The 16,797-nt window shown below is 43.0% G+C and overlaps 2 long non-coding RNA genes across 2 annotated transcripts; one reads left to right on the top strand and one right to left on the bottom strand.

The window, feature by feature from the left end:
* Positions 1-543: 543 nt before the first annotated feature.
* Positions 544-2,764, bottom strand: LOC131486748 (uncharacterized). Its single transcript, XR_009249433.1, has 2 exons — positions 2,025-2,764; positions 544-1,908 (listed from the first exon to the last, which is right to left on the bottom strand). It is a non-coding gene; the product is annotated as an uncharacterized LOC131486748 (long non-coding RNA).
* A 1,927-nt stretch (positions 2,765-4,691) lies between these two features.
* Positions 4,692-15,976, top strand: LOC131486742 (uncharacterized). Its single transcript, XR_009249426.1, has 2 exons — positions 4,692-7,239; positions 14,811-15,976. It is a non-coding gene; the product is annotated as an uncharacterized LOC131486742 (long non-coding RNA).
* Positions 15,977-16,797: the final 821 nt, after the last annotated feature.

Raw genomic sequence — 16,797 nt, 5'->3', positions numbered from 1 at the left:
CCCCGGTGGAAAAGCCACACGGTGCCTCAACACACCTGCCACTGAGCTCCTTGACAGTGAAGCCAAAACCTCTTTTCGGGCTGTGTTTTCCAGAAGACATGAAGGGCCCCCGATGAGTGGATTCCCAGCAGGCACTCCCTCCTGCTGGTATCCTTCAGTGTGGCTTGGGGCTGCTGGCCTTCCAAGGTCACGGCGAGCCCTCTGAGAGAGCCTTTGATTAATGCGGAAGGGAATTCCCACTGGCTGATTAAATATTTTTATATTTTATCATTTTCCTGCAGCTAGCAGCTTTTGGCATGCAGGGTATTTTTATGAACGATGTAAGTAAATATTATGGGGTCAGTCACGGAGATGAACTTGGGCCCACAAGCCTGGGGCTGGAAGACGTTAGCCTTCACTGAAACAAATAAAAGTGGGAATAAAAAAGGAAAATATTGAGGATTTGAAAATACTTGCAAAGCGTTGCAACTGTGCATCCAAAATCCAAAGTTAATATAATTAGATCACTAGAAGCAAAGTGATTTTAAGTGATATATCTGGATATCCAAGGGGTCTAATTCATTTTATTTCAAGTTTGCAGCATTTATTAGAAGAAAAGGAAGAAGCAGGGTTACACTTTCACATTAACAACCGTGAGTTTTGTTTTCCAGACAGAACTAGACCTTTCCAGACTCTTCCACAAAGCACGACAGACAGATTCCGAAGATGCCAAGCCGTTACTCAGAGTTTCCAGGGGCCACAGGCCACTTTTGGTCCAAATGGCCCTTTGGAAAATACAAGAAAGAAAAAATAAAGTGTGGGCCATGGTGGTGTTATGCTCCAATGCCCTCTTGAGTGGGAAAGCCTCGATGTTCTGCTTGGAGCTGATGTCACAAAAATCCTCCTTGACACAGGGTGATTCACTGCAGGAAATTTATTCCTTCCTGGGAAACCACTAAACCTCTGCCTGTTCCACAGCCACCCGCCTGGAAATCCCCGGGGAATCCACGCGTAGTGTATCGGTCAGCAGCTCCGAAGCAAGACGCCTCCCCAGAGCATCTTTTCCACTTTTCTCTCGGTTCCCCTTGCCGCCGGCCCAGGTCGGGATGAACAGGAGGAGCACTGCACAAATTCATTTGATATGCACTGCGGATTTATTTTTGCGCTATCACTCTTTCTGCACCTACTGTCTCCGAGCTTTGCCGTTTGCCCCTCTGCCCCCTTCGTCGACTTATTCAAGTCCAAATCATTTCACAATCTTTCTGATTAGCGAAGGGCATTTATGCAACACACACCCCATAAATTTTCTTCTCCTTTAGGTGCTTTCAACACTGTTTCCCTCATCTTCAAATCTAAGAGCTCAGCCTAACCCCCAGGTAATTAACAAACTCTTAGTGCCCCGCATATAGCAGGAAGTCAATAAATAAGGGGCAGGAAGGTAGAAAGGACAGTGGAAAGGAAGGAAGACAGGAAGGGAGAGAGGAAAGAACGGGAGGGAGGGTGGGAGGAATCAGCCTGGAGCACAGCCCACATTCCTCCTGGTGATTTGGAAATACCTGGGGAGCATCCTGATTGAAGGCTGGACCCTGTGACGGCCCAGGTGAGAACCCCCCCTCCAGCAAGGCAGCACCGTGGAGGCAAGATGTCAGAAAGGCGTATCTGGAAGGACAGGGCTGACCAGTCAGAGGGACTGTGAACAGGGCTGACTTGCCAGGACAACGGTGCCAAGTGACAGCGCTGTTCCAGGGAGGAAGGTGCGCTGAAGCTCCCACCAGGTGCCCCGGCTCCGGTCTCCGGGCTGCTTCCCAGGATCTCTGGAAACCCTGTTTATTAGCGCATCCTCTCAAGTTGATCCAAACGGAGCGAAAGCTTTCTGGAATCTAGGTGCGATGGTGTCTTGCACTTCCTTTTTGCCTTCCTGGCCTGCGTCTGGAACATCAAGAAGCGATTGCACAGGTCAGGAAGAACTCTGACCACACGGGTGAAGAATGCTGTCACCAGCCCGCCTTTCTCCCCGGCTGCCGGCCCTCTTCACCGACACTCACACTTGCCACGAGAGCTGGGTTCTAGGCGCCGTGAAAGAGAAGCTCATAAGGAGACTGGCTGCCTTCTAGAAGCTACCGTAGAAGGTTGTACGGTTGTTTTCCCTGATTGGAACCTGGAGTACCAGCTGACTGTCTGCATTTAGGTCATCCTGGGAGAAGGTCTGGTGGGATTTCGGGAGAGGGTCTTCTGAGACTGTGTGAGCAGGAACCTAGTAGGGGACGTACTTACTTTAGTTCTAGGAAATGAGACGCTCTTGACTTTCCACGTAAATTCTTCAATGCTAGGAAATAGCTAGGGAGGGAATGGAGAAAAAGACAGAGAGACAATGACTTTTTGGCAAATCATGTATAGTTAAGAGCAAATTTTATTATTTAAATACGCAAAGTAGATCTTTGATGATCATTATGATATATAGTGAGATGGAATACTAAGTACCGGGCAAGGTTGATCTCTTCTTCCAGTCCTTACGAGAAATCTGTAACTGGATTCTTTTTTTTTTTTTTTTAAGTTTATTTATTTTGAGAGAGACCGAGAGCAGCACAAGGAGGGGAGGGGCAAAGAGAGAGAAAATCCCAAGCAGGCTCTGTGCTGTCAACACAGAGACTGACCCTGGGCTTGAACTCACAAAACCAAGAGATCATGACCTGGGCCAAAACCAAGAGCCAGACATTTAGCCGACTGAGCCACCAGGCGCCCCTAAACTACATTTGTTGACTATCTCTGTTTTACAGATGAGGAGACTGAGGCTGACAAAAGTGAAGCAAAATGCTCCTGGCCACGCAGCTGGTGGTAGAACTCAGATTTTTGAATTTGCTTCCAGTTGATGTTCTAGTCTCTTTGCACTATGGGCCACATGTATACATACACAAACTGGGTAAATCCTGTTAAATAAATCCTGTTTCAAGATTACAACTACCAATTGCTTCCCTCCCTCCCTCCCCCTCCCTTGGTTTAAGAGTTTTTGTTTTTGCATCGGCAACGCCTACTTCTGGAGCAAGTTTGCTTACACGCTACATTATGCCACTGGAGAAACTGGAACCCCTGTCCCCACCTTCCAGTTTCATCCCCCCCCCACCCCCCCCCCACCCCCCACCGCCCCACCACCACCCCTCCAGGCTCACAAGCACAGGCACACATCTGCTCACAGAGATTGCTCTTTCCGGTAGGTCTGGAACCCTGGACTAAAACCTCCAGTTTCTGCTGATTGAATTAATATGGACAAGTCAAGTCCCCCTCATTATCTGCTTCTCCCCAGACATTTTGCAGAGCCTTCTGGCCCGTGGCTTCCACGTTTCCCTGATGGAAGAAAATCATAGAACTCTCAAGCCATCTTCCAGTCGGACTCCACTCTGCTTTTTGGCATTTGTGCAGGGCGCCTCTGCAGGGAGCTGCTGGAAGCCAGTTCAGGTTTTGTTCACCAGTTCTTTTCGACTCTACTCACTTCTGGCCTCTATGCAAACGAGACTGTGTCTAAGACTCAAGCCCTGCGCCACTCCGTAGCTAACCCCAGTCCCTAGTGTGTGAAAGGATCTCAAGAAAACCCATTCTACGGCACCCAGAGAAGTTTCGCGGAAAGAGAGGCATACTTCTCCAAATTCTAACAGTTGTAATGTCTTAATGCAAGTATCTGGAAAACAGTTTGTGCCCATCGTGGAAGTGATGGAGAAACCAAAGGCCATCATAGCGATGGGATTATCCTGTCCTCGCCCACTGTTTCCACTTTCAGAATATGTTACAACAATAATAACAATAAAGCTATTCCAAATATGCCAAATCTAAAATATCTGCACTCCCAGACTCCACTATTGTGACTGTTTCTCGCTGATATTTTATAATCTTATCACTTGTGGCCACACATCCACCTACCACCCTGGGTTATTGGTGAAGATAAATCTTCTGCTGAGATCAAAATTGACAATTATTTTTTGCCGCGTCTAAATTTATTTTTGCTGCCTTAAAAAAAGACTTCAAAAATATTTTCCAGTGGGTTTATTTGTTTAAAAAAGATTTGGGTAAAGAAATTACTCTGAACCAAAAAAAAAAAATAGATAGATAGATAGATAGATAGATATAGATATAGATAGATATCTTTTGAGTTGTCAACTACCGACGACCACATATTTGGAATATCTAGAATTATCCAGGAGCTGACAGTTTGGTTTTAGGATCATTTGTAACCTTGGCTGTGTTCCTATGTTTCAGCGTTTTCAGAGTTTGTAAAAAAAAATAATATAACTTTAATCATTAATTTCTGGCTCCTTATCGGCATGGGTTTATTAGCTAATTGAACTTCACATTATCCAGATTTTATGAGCTTAGTTTTCATCACCTCTGAAGTGGAAAGAATAATACCTACACTATAGAATTGCCATGAGAATTGAGTGACATAGGTAAAATAATGATTGCCCATCGCACACTCAGTGCTCACTAAAGGGAGCTTGAAAATATTATCTAAAGAGTGAAGTTTAAAATTAATCGGGTGACAGCAATTTGTGCACATGTCGCCTGTCCCCACAGGCCTGTGTGCTCTGAGAGGATGTGCCATGGCCTCCTCTGACCTCTGCCTCTTCCCCAGCTTTCAGCCTGGTTTGTCTATCTTTAGAATTGATTTCTTTTCTGTAAACACAAATAAAAAATTTTTTTTGTAGGTGCTCTTTTATTTTTTTATTTTTCAATATATGAAATTTATTGTCCAATTGGTTTCCATACAACACCCAGTGCTCATCCCAAAAGGTGCCCTCCTCAATACCCATCACCCACCCTCCCCTCCCTCCCACCCCCCATCAACCCTCAGTTTGTTCTCAGTTTTTAAGAGTCTCTTATGCTTAACACAGATAAAAATTTTAACTCCAATTGTAAAGATCCTGTTTTTGTTTTCCTCTTCTATTTAAGAAACGGAAGCTGAAATTCTAATGTGAATTCAGTAAATGGGTGTTAAATAAGCTCACGCCTTAAAAAAGTCAGCAGATACATGATGTCATCGGCTTTTCCGAGGAGAGGTAAAATTGAGACAACTTGGGAGAACAGCAGGAATTTGTTATTTGCTTTGGGGCTTGTCTCAGAAACAATGAGCTCCAGTCTGGACGGCTGAAGTACAGCTAAGAAAAGATTTGACCTCACGTGTGAACGTGTTGACCGCTCTACAGGGAGGAGGCCAAGGCCATCAGGCCACCTGCTTGAAAGAGTCAGTGACAAGCACACTGGGCTGGCACATGTTGCTTTTGCTCCATAAGGAATGTATTTCCCAATTTTTCATCTAATAAGCTTTTTCCACCCTTTAAAGATACATAAATAAATGTATGGGCAAATGCTACAAACTAATTTTTGTAACATTATCTGGTGCTATTGCAAGAGTCTAAATGTATTTGGTTCAGACTTAAATTCTGTGTGTATGTTTGTGTGTTTAAAGAAAAACTCAATTTATAGGACCGTATCAATATTAGACAGACAGATATTTCCAACACCCCATCTATGCTATGAACAGTGCAAAAAAGGCTAATGGTTTGGCACAAAACGGTAAGAGGAAAAATGCTAAGGCTCTAGAATGGGAGACTGGGGCCAGCTTGTGCAGTGCTGTGCTTCTGAATTTAGAATATATTTTATCTTCCAGGACAAGGCGGGGCAATATATTTACCTTAGAAATGGAAAGCAGCCTAAGTATTGGCTACCTGGAGAGCCACGCTGGAAAGTTTCCCCTGCTGAAAGCAGCTTTATTGAACAAGTGTGCCCTGCAAGCCAGGAGTGGGAGCGGCCACCCACTTGCTGAGCATTTGTCATTCTTTGTCCCGTGGTCCAAGACCCACTGGAGCCTTCTGGCAGAGAAAATGGCTTCACTGGGTCTGTGCTTAAGAAAGTCCCGTCAACAGTGAGGAGAATGAGTCAGAGAAGAAGCAATTAATGTAATTGATCTTGCCTCATATGTAGCTCTTTTCTAGACACAGGAGACGATCGATATCTCCCTTCATACTTTCAGCTCGGCACTTGTCAGTTTGGGGGAAGGTGGGGCGATCTGGCTCCTGGGACAGGATTCCGTGACAGCAGATGGCTTCGCCCACCCGCAAAGGAGGGCGGTCTTCTTTCAGGGCCCTTGCCTTGTAGAAATGGGACCATAAGTTTGTTTTCACATCTCAGATTACAGGACCAAGGCTGTGTGTTTAATAAGACACATTTTCTGAACCCCAAGCTGAGTATCGTTCTCCTGAATATTACACATTTGTTCAGGAAAGTGAATTCTTATCTTTTGACCCAGAGTACCTTCCAGAATCTGCTGGTATCTGAGCACATTTCTCCAAAATCAGAAGCATTTCTCTAAAAGAGAAATAGCAGCCAATGGTGCAGTGTGTCCCTTGGAGTTCCAGCAGGAAACAGATGGCACTCCCAAACTGAGTAAGTGAGGAATGTTCATAAAAGAATAAGTTACAAAGGTGTGGAACGATCTAGGGACATGCACAAGGGATGGTGAAGGACCTTGGGACTACAAAAGCAGAAGGCGATGGTGATTGGTAAGCACTTCATCACGCCCAGGTCTGAAGGGAAATGTGCTAGTTACAGATCTCAGGGTTGGTGGTTATTGGGAGAGGGTCACTGGAGGAGAGCTGTGACACTGGATGGAAAGATGTGGCCAAATTGTGTCCACTGCAGAAAGGGAATTAAATGCATCGCCTCCCTTTCCTCCCACTGGGGCTGGGAGCTCATTGATATGGTTTGTGCAGATCAGCCTGCCAGACACAGACTAGGACAGGGAAAGGTGGGGGTGTATCGGGAGGGCAGAGAGAAAATAACCTTCTCAGTGCAGTTTTGGCATGCAGAAAATTATAGTGATGGGACATCAGGGAGATGTTGGACTCCAAAGCTCCAAGCTCATATTCTTCCATACAATCATGGGGGAAAAAACACTCAAAAAACCCTTGCCCAAATGGCAACAGCCTTAGATTCAAGTGGTGGCAAATTCAGGTCCCAGTTCTACCTTTTAAATCAGAGGGAGAGAGCAGACCTTATCTGCAAATTACTGTGTACATCTGTTCTAACTCGGCTGGGGATTCCTGAAGGACTGACTTGCTCTCTCTTTCTCGCCTAACTCAGAACACAGGCCAGAAGAGCTGCAGGCTTTGCTCATAAAAGCAACCAGGGAAAACACACCTGTACACACCTGACGTAACAGATTCCCACCGGAGACATACGAGAGACCATCTGAGGCCTGGAGGACAGAGTGGGGTAAGACTCTCTGGGAAACCAAGAGATTCAAAAGCAGTTATTTCTATAAGGGAATCTAGAAAGCCACATGCCTACCCAGGTAAGACATATGCTCACAAAAGTCTGAGAAGACTTTAACTTTCACCTAAGCTGAACCCTAGGTTCAGAGCAAGACTAACCGAGGGAACGGTAACCCTGCAGAGAGCCCATCTGCCAAGGCCGTGAGCGGGGAATGCCCCCTCGACCCCCCCCCCCCAACAGGTACTTCTATCTCTACCTCTATTTCTATCTCCATCTCTATCTCTATCTTTATCTCTATCTATCTCTTTCTCTATCATCTCTCTATCTCTATCTCTATCTCTATCTCTGTGTTTTTGTCTCTTTCAGCTCTTGGTATGCAAGAAAATCTCTATCAAACTGTGTTAGCTCAACACAAACTAAAGTAACAGAGACTTCAATGAACACATACGGCAAGGAATAGACTTTGCAAAAATAGTCTGGAAAAGTCACAAAACAAATGTGGCGATCACAGTTTCTAATAATCAAAATAAAGCAAGCTCCGGGGAAGGGGAGAGATCTGATTTCCGGAATCACCATGTTATAATAACGTAACGCCCAATTTTCAGTGAGGACGACAACAACAAACCCAGGAAAATACGGCTTATTGAAGGGACAAATTCCTTTAATTTAACAGAATCTGTTCCCAAGAAAGCTGGCAATGGACTTACTAAACAACGACTAAAACAACTTATTTATTTATTTATTTATTTATTTATTTAGAGAAGAGCATGCGTGAGCAGGAGGGACCCTGCTGTCAGTGCAGAGTCCAACAAGGGGCTCGATCCCATGAACAATGATGAGATCATGACCTGAGCCTATATCAAGAGTCAGATGCTGAATCGACTGAGCTACCCAAGTGCCCTCTAAAACAACTTTTTAAAATATGCTCAAAAAGCTAGGGGAAAACATGGACAAAGAACTAAAGGAAATCAGGAACATAATATATTAAAATGATGAGAATATCAACAAAGATATAAGACTTATAAAAGGGAAATAAACAAATTCTAAAGTGAAAAAGTGCAATAACTGAAATGGAAATTCCACCAGTGGGTTGCAACAGCAGAGATGGGCAGGCAAGAGAAAAAAAAAAACAAAACACAACAGAATTTGAAAATAGGACATCTGAAATTCTCAAGTCTGGGGTGCAGAAGAAAACGATAAAGAAAGTGAACTGAATCTAAGGAACTTACGGGATGCCATCAAGAAGACCAATATTGGCAATATCTCTAGGATATGGTGGGTTCAGCTCCAGACCACAGCAATAAAATGGATATCCCAATAAAGAAAGTCAAATGAATGTTTTTGGTTTCCCAATGTATATAAAGGTTATGTTTACACTATACTGTAGTGTATTAAGTATGCAATAGCATTATGTCTAGAAAAAACAATATACATACCTAAGTTAAAAAATATTTTATTTATGGGGCACCTGGGTAACGCACTTGGTTAAGCATCTGACTCTTGATCTCGGCTCAGGTCACGATCTTGCAGTTCAAGAGTTCAAGCCCTGCATCAGGTTCTGCTGCTGATGGTGCGGAGACTGCTTGAAATTCTGTCTCTCCTTCCTTCTGACCCTCATGTGCATGTGCTCTCTCTCTCTCTCTCTTTCTCTCAATAAATAAATAAAAAAATTTAAAGATTAATTAAAAATATTGTATTTCTAAAAATAAACCATCACTTGAGTTTTTAGCAAGTAGTAATATTTTTGCTGATAGGGGGTCTTACCTTGATGTTCATGGCTGCTGGCTGATCAAGGTGGTGGTTGCTGAAGGTCAGAATGGCTGTGAAAACTTCTTAAAATCAAGCAACAATGAAGTTGGCCATTAATTGACTCTTCATGAATGATTTCTCTGCAGCACGCAATGTTCTTTAATAGCATTTTGCTCACATCAGAACTTTTTTCAAAATTGGAGTCATTCCCCTCAAGTCCTGCCACTGCTTTGCCAAATAAATTGGTGTAAAATTCTAAAGCTTTTGTTGTCATTTTAACAGTCTTCATGGCGTCTCACCAGGAATAGATTCCATCCCAAGAAACCATTTTCTTTGCGCGGCCATGAGAAGCACCTCCTCATTTGCTAAAGTTTTATCATGAGATTGCAGCAATGCAGTCACATCTTCAGGTTCCACTTCTAATTCTAGTTCTCTTGCTGTTTCTACCTTATCTGTAGTCAGAACACACACGTGTGGTTTGTGTGGCACGTCAAAACTCACAAATAGTAAGTAACATCACAGATTACTGATTGCAGATCATCATAACAAATATAATAATAATGAAAAAGTTTGAATTACCAAAAGTGTGAGAATCATCAAAATGTGACAGAGACACAAGGTGCGTAAATACTATTAGGAAAATGGTGCCAGTAGACTTGCTCAATGCAGGGTTGCCACAAACCTTTGATTTATAAAAAGTGCAGTATCTGCGAAGCAAAATAAAGTGAAGTGCAATAAACAAGCAAAAAGAATATGTCTGTATATAAATTATGGGAATCCCAGAAGAGAAAGAAAGTAGCAGAGACTTATTTGAGGAAATAACGGCTGAAAACATCCTGAATTTCATGAAATACATGAATATACAAATCCAAGAAGCTCAACGAACTTTAGGATAACCAAAAGAGATTCACATCAAGTCACATAATCAAACTGTCAAAAGCCAAAGTCAAAGGGAATCTTGAAATCAACAAGAGTGAAGCAACTCATCATAGACAAATGATCCTTAATAGATTATTCTCCAGTTTCTCAGCAGCACTCTTGCATAAAGAAAACATCTATAGAATATACATGGAAGGAAATGAAAAGGTAATCAAAACATATCACTACAAAAAGTAAACACAAAAAGAGGCAGTAATGGAGGAAATAAGGGACAGAAAATGATATAAGACACACAGAAAACAACAAAGTGGCAAAAGAAGGTCCTTCCTTATCAATGATTACTTCAAACGCAAATGGACTAAACACTCCAATCAAAAGGCAGGTTGGCAGGATAGATTTTTAAAAACTGAACAATATGCTGTGGACATGAGACTTACTTTAGCTCTAAATTCAGATTTAGGTTGGAAGTTAAATGACGCAAAAGATATTACATGCAATTAATAACCAAAAGAGAGCTGGGGTGGCTATCCTAATATTAAACCAGACAGACTTTGAGTAAAAAAATATTACAAGAGACAAGGGTATATATTGATGAAAGAGTCACTTCACCAAGAAGAGATAAAAATTATAAAAATATATGATATACATATTATCAGAGCTCTAAAATATATCAAGCAACATTAGCAGAATTTAAAGGAGAACAGCTCTAAGATAATAGTAGGAGACTTTCAAAGATGACCAGAACAACCAGCCAGAAAAATCAAAAAGGCAGCTGTGGACTTGAACAGCACTACAGACCGATGGGATCTATCAGACATATACAAAACACTCTACCAACAACAGCAGAATACACAGTTTTCTCAATCGGACGTGAAACACTCCCCAAAGCAGACTGTATGTTAGACCACAAAACAAATCGTAAATGCATTGTAGAAGATTGAAATCATATGAAGTTTCTTTTCTGATCACAATGGAATGAAACCAGAAATCAGTAACAGAAGGAAAACTGGAAAACCCACAAATATGCGGAAATTAAACAACATACTCTTAAGTAACCAATGAATCAAAGAAGAAATCACGGGGAGATTAGAAAATACCTTGAGACAAATAGAAAGGAAACTAAAAACACAGCACACAAAAACTGATGGGATACAGACAAGCAGTGCTAAGAGGGACATTTGTAGCTTAAATGCCTGCATTTAAAAAAGAGAAACATCTCAGATCAGTAACCCAGACTTACTCTTTATGGAACTAGAAAAAGAGAAGGCAAACTAAACCCAAAGCTAACAAAAGGAGGGAAGGAAGCAAAATTGGAGCAGAGCAAAAGAGAGAATAGAAAAACAATATAGAAAAACAGTAAAACCGAAATTGGTTCTTTGCAACAATCAACAACATTGACAAACCTGTAGCTAGATAAGTGAAGGAAAAAGAGCAAAGACTCCGATAACTAAAAGCAGACATCAAAGAGAATGTTATGAACATCTGTATGCCAACAAACTGGATAAACTGAACAAAATGGACAAATTCCTAGAAATGCACATCTACCCAAACTGAATCTACCAAATAGAAAATATGAATAGATTTACAACTCGTAAGGAGACTAATCGATATTCAAAGCCTCCCAACAAAGAAAAGTCATGGGCTAGATGCTTTCACTGAAGAAGTCTGCCAACATTAAAAATAAATAAATAAATAACACGAATTTTCAACTCTTCCCCAAAATTGAAGGCGATAACATTTCCTAATTCATGCTATAAAGCCATCATTACCCTGATAGCAGACCCAGCAAAGAGGTTACAAGAAAAGAAACTATAGAATCAATATCCTTTTAGGAAGATGGATGCAAAAATACTCAACAAAATACTAGGAAACTGAACTCAACAGTAGTATATTAAAAGATTATACGCCATGGCCAAGTGGGTTTTACTCCTGGAACGCAAGGATGATTCTACGTACAAGAATGAATCAGAGTAGGACACCGCATCAACAAAATGAAGGAAAAACTGCCCACACGATCATCTCAACTGAGACCGAAAAAGCATTTGACAAAATAACAATGGCGGCTCGCTTTCTTTGGGACGTGCTATGTGCGAAGCTCTACCTTAGGCATTTAATAATGTTTTGAATCCCCAAGGCAACACCCTAACATATGTAATATGATATTATTGCATCCCTCTTACATAGGAAGAAACTGAGGTTTGTTCTTCAAAAACTGAAGTAATTTGTCAAAATCATATATTTACAGTAAGGAGTAGAGTCAGTATGTATGTTCTAGCTTCTCATGTTACAAAGCCTAAAGCATTTCTGCTGTGGTTTGTGGTTTTTGCTTCTGCCTCTAAGGAGAATCAAAATGAAGGTAGGTACCAAGAGCTGATTTGCAAAAGTCACTACCCAGGTGATGGGCTTAGTAAAACGGCCTTTGGGCTCTTCATGACTGTCCCCATCCCCACTGGTAACAAAGTGCGACGATTTTGATCGCGTGTTAACATTCATTGCTGAAACGGGGGCCCGGCCCAATTCACTCCAAGACTGATTTCGGACGGCTGGATGTTGTCGCTTCCCTTTCCTAGTCTGTCCAGGGCAAGAATGGTTCATATGGGACCGGCCGCCTCATAATGGAACAGCATCACAGCGGCTGTAGAAGCAACAGAAAACAAAAAGGAAGTTCGCAAATTGAGAAAGCTGGGATCAATTTGGTCTTGACTCAGAGTCATACTCTGTCTCTCTAAAACATTGGTGCCAACTCACTGAACTTGAGTTATAAATAAAAGTCAGAATTAGAGTTCCCAGGTTTTTTTTAATGAGTTTTAATAGGTATATTATTTAATTTCCCAGCAAATTGATGAAATGCAGACTTGCTAAATTGTAAAAATGCCTGCGACATTTGTTTACTTGGACTGTTACAAGAAAAGAGCTCTTTTGAGATTTATCCTTTTTGTAGCAAAACTGAAAAATACGCTTCTGAAGACTTCAGACTTTGTGCATCTTAAACTTTGACAATCACTTTCGAACCTGTTACCTTTCAGCGCCACAGCAGCCGGGGAGGCAGTGTACCTGTTGGGCCAGGAGTGCCCCCTTTGTAAAAAAAAAAAAAAAATTAATGTTTATTTATTTTTGAGAGAGGGAAAGACAGAGTGCAAGCTGGGCAGGGGCAGAGAGAGAGAGAGAGGGAGACACAGAATCCGAAGCAGGCTCCAGGCTCCGAGCTGTCTGCACAGAGCCCGACACGGGGCTCGAACTCACGAACTGTGAGATCATGACCTGAGCCGACGTCGGACGCTCAACCGACTGAGCCACCCAGGTGCCCTGGGAGTCCCCCCTTTGTAAGTGACATTTCCAGACTGGGAAGTAGAAGAGAGTAGAAGAGCAGAAGGATCGATTTTTGTGACAGTTGGAGGTGAAGGGGCGTTCGCTTAGCCCGGCAGCCTGGGTTTTCTCAGACTTAGAGATTGGAGACGTCTGGGGAGCAGATGCTAGCTTGTGAACTAGTTTTTACTTAGGTTCCATTTACTGCCCTCTGCCCTCTGCCCTCTGAGAGTTTGACAACGTCCCTTCTCTGCCACTGGTAACGTGCATAGAGATCATAAGAGTGACAGTAACAGGAGAAGCACTCAGTGTTGTTCAAGCGATTAAAGCACTTCAATGCCCTGCTTGATGCTGATGCTGGCTGCTGTCTCGAAGCAGGTTAAGTATTATACCAGTTTCCTAATTCCAACTTAGCTTACATGAGCCCGGCCTAGTAAAGATAAAGCCCACCTCCCTGAAGAAAATGGAAGCTTTAAAAAAGGTGGGGAGGGGGAAACTAAAGAAAGAGACAACTTTCGTTTATATTTCACGCCAGGTCAGGTGACTTCTGCTGTCTTCTCTAGGCTGAATACTTTAACCACGGGAAATAGAGCTGCCTGCATTAAGCAAGAATTTTCCTATCACTGAGAAAATCTGCTTATTAAGTTTGCCAGAAGCTGTCCTGTCTCCCAGCCAAAATGACAGCCCAGTGAATCCTAGGCCACTGGGTGTGGGCGGCTTATCGGGTTCTCATCTCTGAAGGTCGAGGGTGCAAGTAGGTCACGGGCAAAGGCATTGGTGACCTCTTTTCAGCCCTGCCTCCAGGTTGAGGTAGTTCAGGTTCTTAAGATAACTTCTGAGGGCGGGGGTGGGGGGGGTGAGACGGGAAGGTAAGGGGAGGCAGCGGGTTAGCAGGGAGCCCCCAAAGCCAGGTATCCCTGATCACCAGCAACAAGGGCGAGGGAAAAGCTCACTCGTGCTAATTAGAACCCCGTGTTATGATCCCTTCCCTACCAAAATATTTACTAAGCCTCTAAACCAAAGGCTGGCAAATCCCCAAAGATCAATTCTGCCCTCTGGGATTTATTCAAACTCCGTCCCACCCTTGTGAGTGGTCAGAGACGTTGTCCCTGCCTGCAGAGAGTGCTGGTCCCCAGCCCCCAGTCATGCCATGGCTGCCTGCGTTTCTCAGTTCTGACCATCAGTGAACTCGGCTGTCAGCAGTAACTTTTGTTCAAGTTCAAATCTGGAAATATCTTTCCTTTATTCTCCACTTTCCCTCAACCCACTGCACACTCCCCTGTCAAAGAAAGCCTTTGTATAGCCAGAAGGAAAAGGCTGCTTCAGAACGGTCCCCATGCCAGGGGGTGGCCGGCATTCCGCAGAATTGGAGAGGAATGTGCCCTTTTTGCTTGTATAACCATCGTGTCTAAAAATAGCAAAGGCACCCCTTGCCATACTGGTGATACACAGACGCATGGGTGATGAATAATCACACTGACAGTCATTTTGGGATAGGCGAGAGAGAACAGTGAGTAAAAACTGATCCCAAAATACAAAAATGAGTATCACAAACCTCGAAAGATGTTTTCATCGTAAAACTGAGGTTTTTGTTCCTTGATCAATTCCTCTGCGCTTTTATGCTTCATTTCTTAAAGCCTGGAGAATTGCCCTCTTTCACACCTTCTGTGCAACAACCTGCTCCGTGGGAACGCTCGCAGTCCAGGGAGCACTCCGAGGTGTCTTGACAGCCGGGCTGGAGGAGAGCCCAGGTCTTCCGAAGGTGAAAGAGCTGTGAGCCCACATCCTTCTGGTAAAGACACTTCCCCTACACTTCACAACAATAAACCCACTTTCACAATATGTAGCTTAGATTTTCAGGTGACTCTTACAACAATCATTTCTCGCAACCATTTCATTGTGAGTTTAGGATATTCCTACTAGCAATTCACTCATTTTCAGTAAATGGGAAAACCAAAGCAAGAAATACTCAATTGAAGCGGAAAAGCACATTACTTGACTTCTTTTCCTACTGACTACCGACATGTTTTTCTCCTCCTTTAGATTACAAGCATAAACACTGATATAAGGGCAAGCGGCTTGCCTTTTGGGTCTAGAGTGTTTTTGATGATAACGGCACAGGGAGCCCCAGGGTGGAATGTCTTAGCAGCAGTTAAAGGTTAACAAGATGAATCGATAGGCCCATTGATGTCTCTGAAGGAGGAGCCACATCATGCAAGGCAGGTCCAGGGGTGAAGTTACAGGAACCTCCCAGCCTCTCTCTCCAAATTTCCAGACACAGCAGGTGTCAATTACATCTGCAGCCTGGGGCAGAAGCCCAGCCAAGTCTCGGAGTAAAGGATGTTCAAAGCTGGAAGGCACATCATAGACCACAGAGACCAACTTCCCTAACTTACCGCCTAAGGCCTATGTAAGGTACCTTTGATTAGGTGCCAGAATATTTCCAAGTATTCTATACATTGTTAATCATTTTCCTATACGTTATATCATTTGTTTCTCCCCCCAAACTTGAACTGCCAATGTTTGTCCCATTTTGCAGTTGAGGAAACCGAGGCTTGGAAAAGGCTAATGGCTAGTTCTAAAGCATGGAACCACGGGTAGGTGGGGCAGAGACTTGAGGCTCAGTTTTATAAATTTGGGGCTCTTGCCACTGGGTTATGCCACTTTGTTGGCACCTCGAGCAGGATATCCTCCAGGAAACATTTACTGTATGCTTTCTAGATGTCTGGGATTGTGCATAGCTCTGAATTCTGTGCTCCTGCTACATCTAGGTCATTAATAAAGTGGTGTGGATAAATTGCAATGGACTTTATTTTCTGATCATTTTTAATTTCATTAGGGAAACAAATACAAGGACTTGGATTTTTTTTCCCCTTCATTTTCCTGTGTAGGTGAGGAGTCTCATTTTGGCTTATCTCATGAAGTTCGTACCAATGCACCTGACACAGATAATCAAAATCTCCGGGGAGGCACCTGGGAGAGTACCTAATCCAACCCTGTCATGTTTAGAGAGGACAAAATCAACACCAGGAACTTCAGATAAATTCTCCAAGGCCACACAGCTACCTAGATGCTGAGCCAGGACTGAAAATCAAAACATCTGATTGCCAGTTCAGTTTATGAGTAGGTTTTTTTTAATGTTTATTTTATTTTTGAGAGAGAGAGAGAGAGGGAGGGAGAGAGATGGGGGGGGGCACGAGGGGCAGAGAGAGAGAGAGAAGGAGACACAGAATCTGAAGCAGGCTCCAGGCTCTGAGCTGTCAGCACAGAGCCCGACTCAGGGCTCAAATGCATAAACCGTGAGATCATGACCTGAGCCAAAGTCAGACATTTAACCGATTGAGCCACCCAAGTGCCCCAAGAATAGTTTTTAGCCAAGCCTCGTTTGGTTGTGTCATAGTAATACTTCTTTTTCCAAGACAGCAAGGATAAAAACGGGACCCTTCTAGGTTGAGATATATATGTGTCTACATACATACACATTCCTGATCCCCAAGCCTACAACACTTAAGATTAACACTTAAGCACATTCATCTGAAAGAACATGAGAAAAACTAGGAGCATTTCTGTTCTCGGTTACATTTGTCCTTCCTAATCAAAACCATGTGAGAAGCTAGAAAAGCA

Source organism: Neofelis nebulosa, chromosome 1 (genome assembly GCF_028018385.1).
Source record: "Neofelis nebulosa isolate mNeoNeb1 chromosome 1, mNeoNeb1.pri, whole genome shotgun sequence".
NCBI lineage: Eukaryota > Metazoa > Chordata > Mammalia > Carnivora > Felidae > Neofelis > Neofelis nebulosa.
This window is presented reverse-complemented; position numbering and strand designations above follow the sequence as displayed.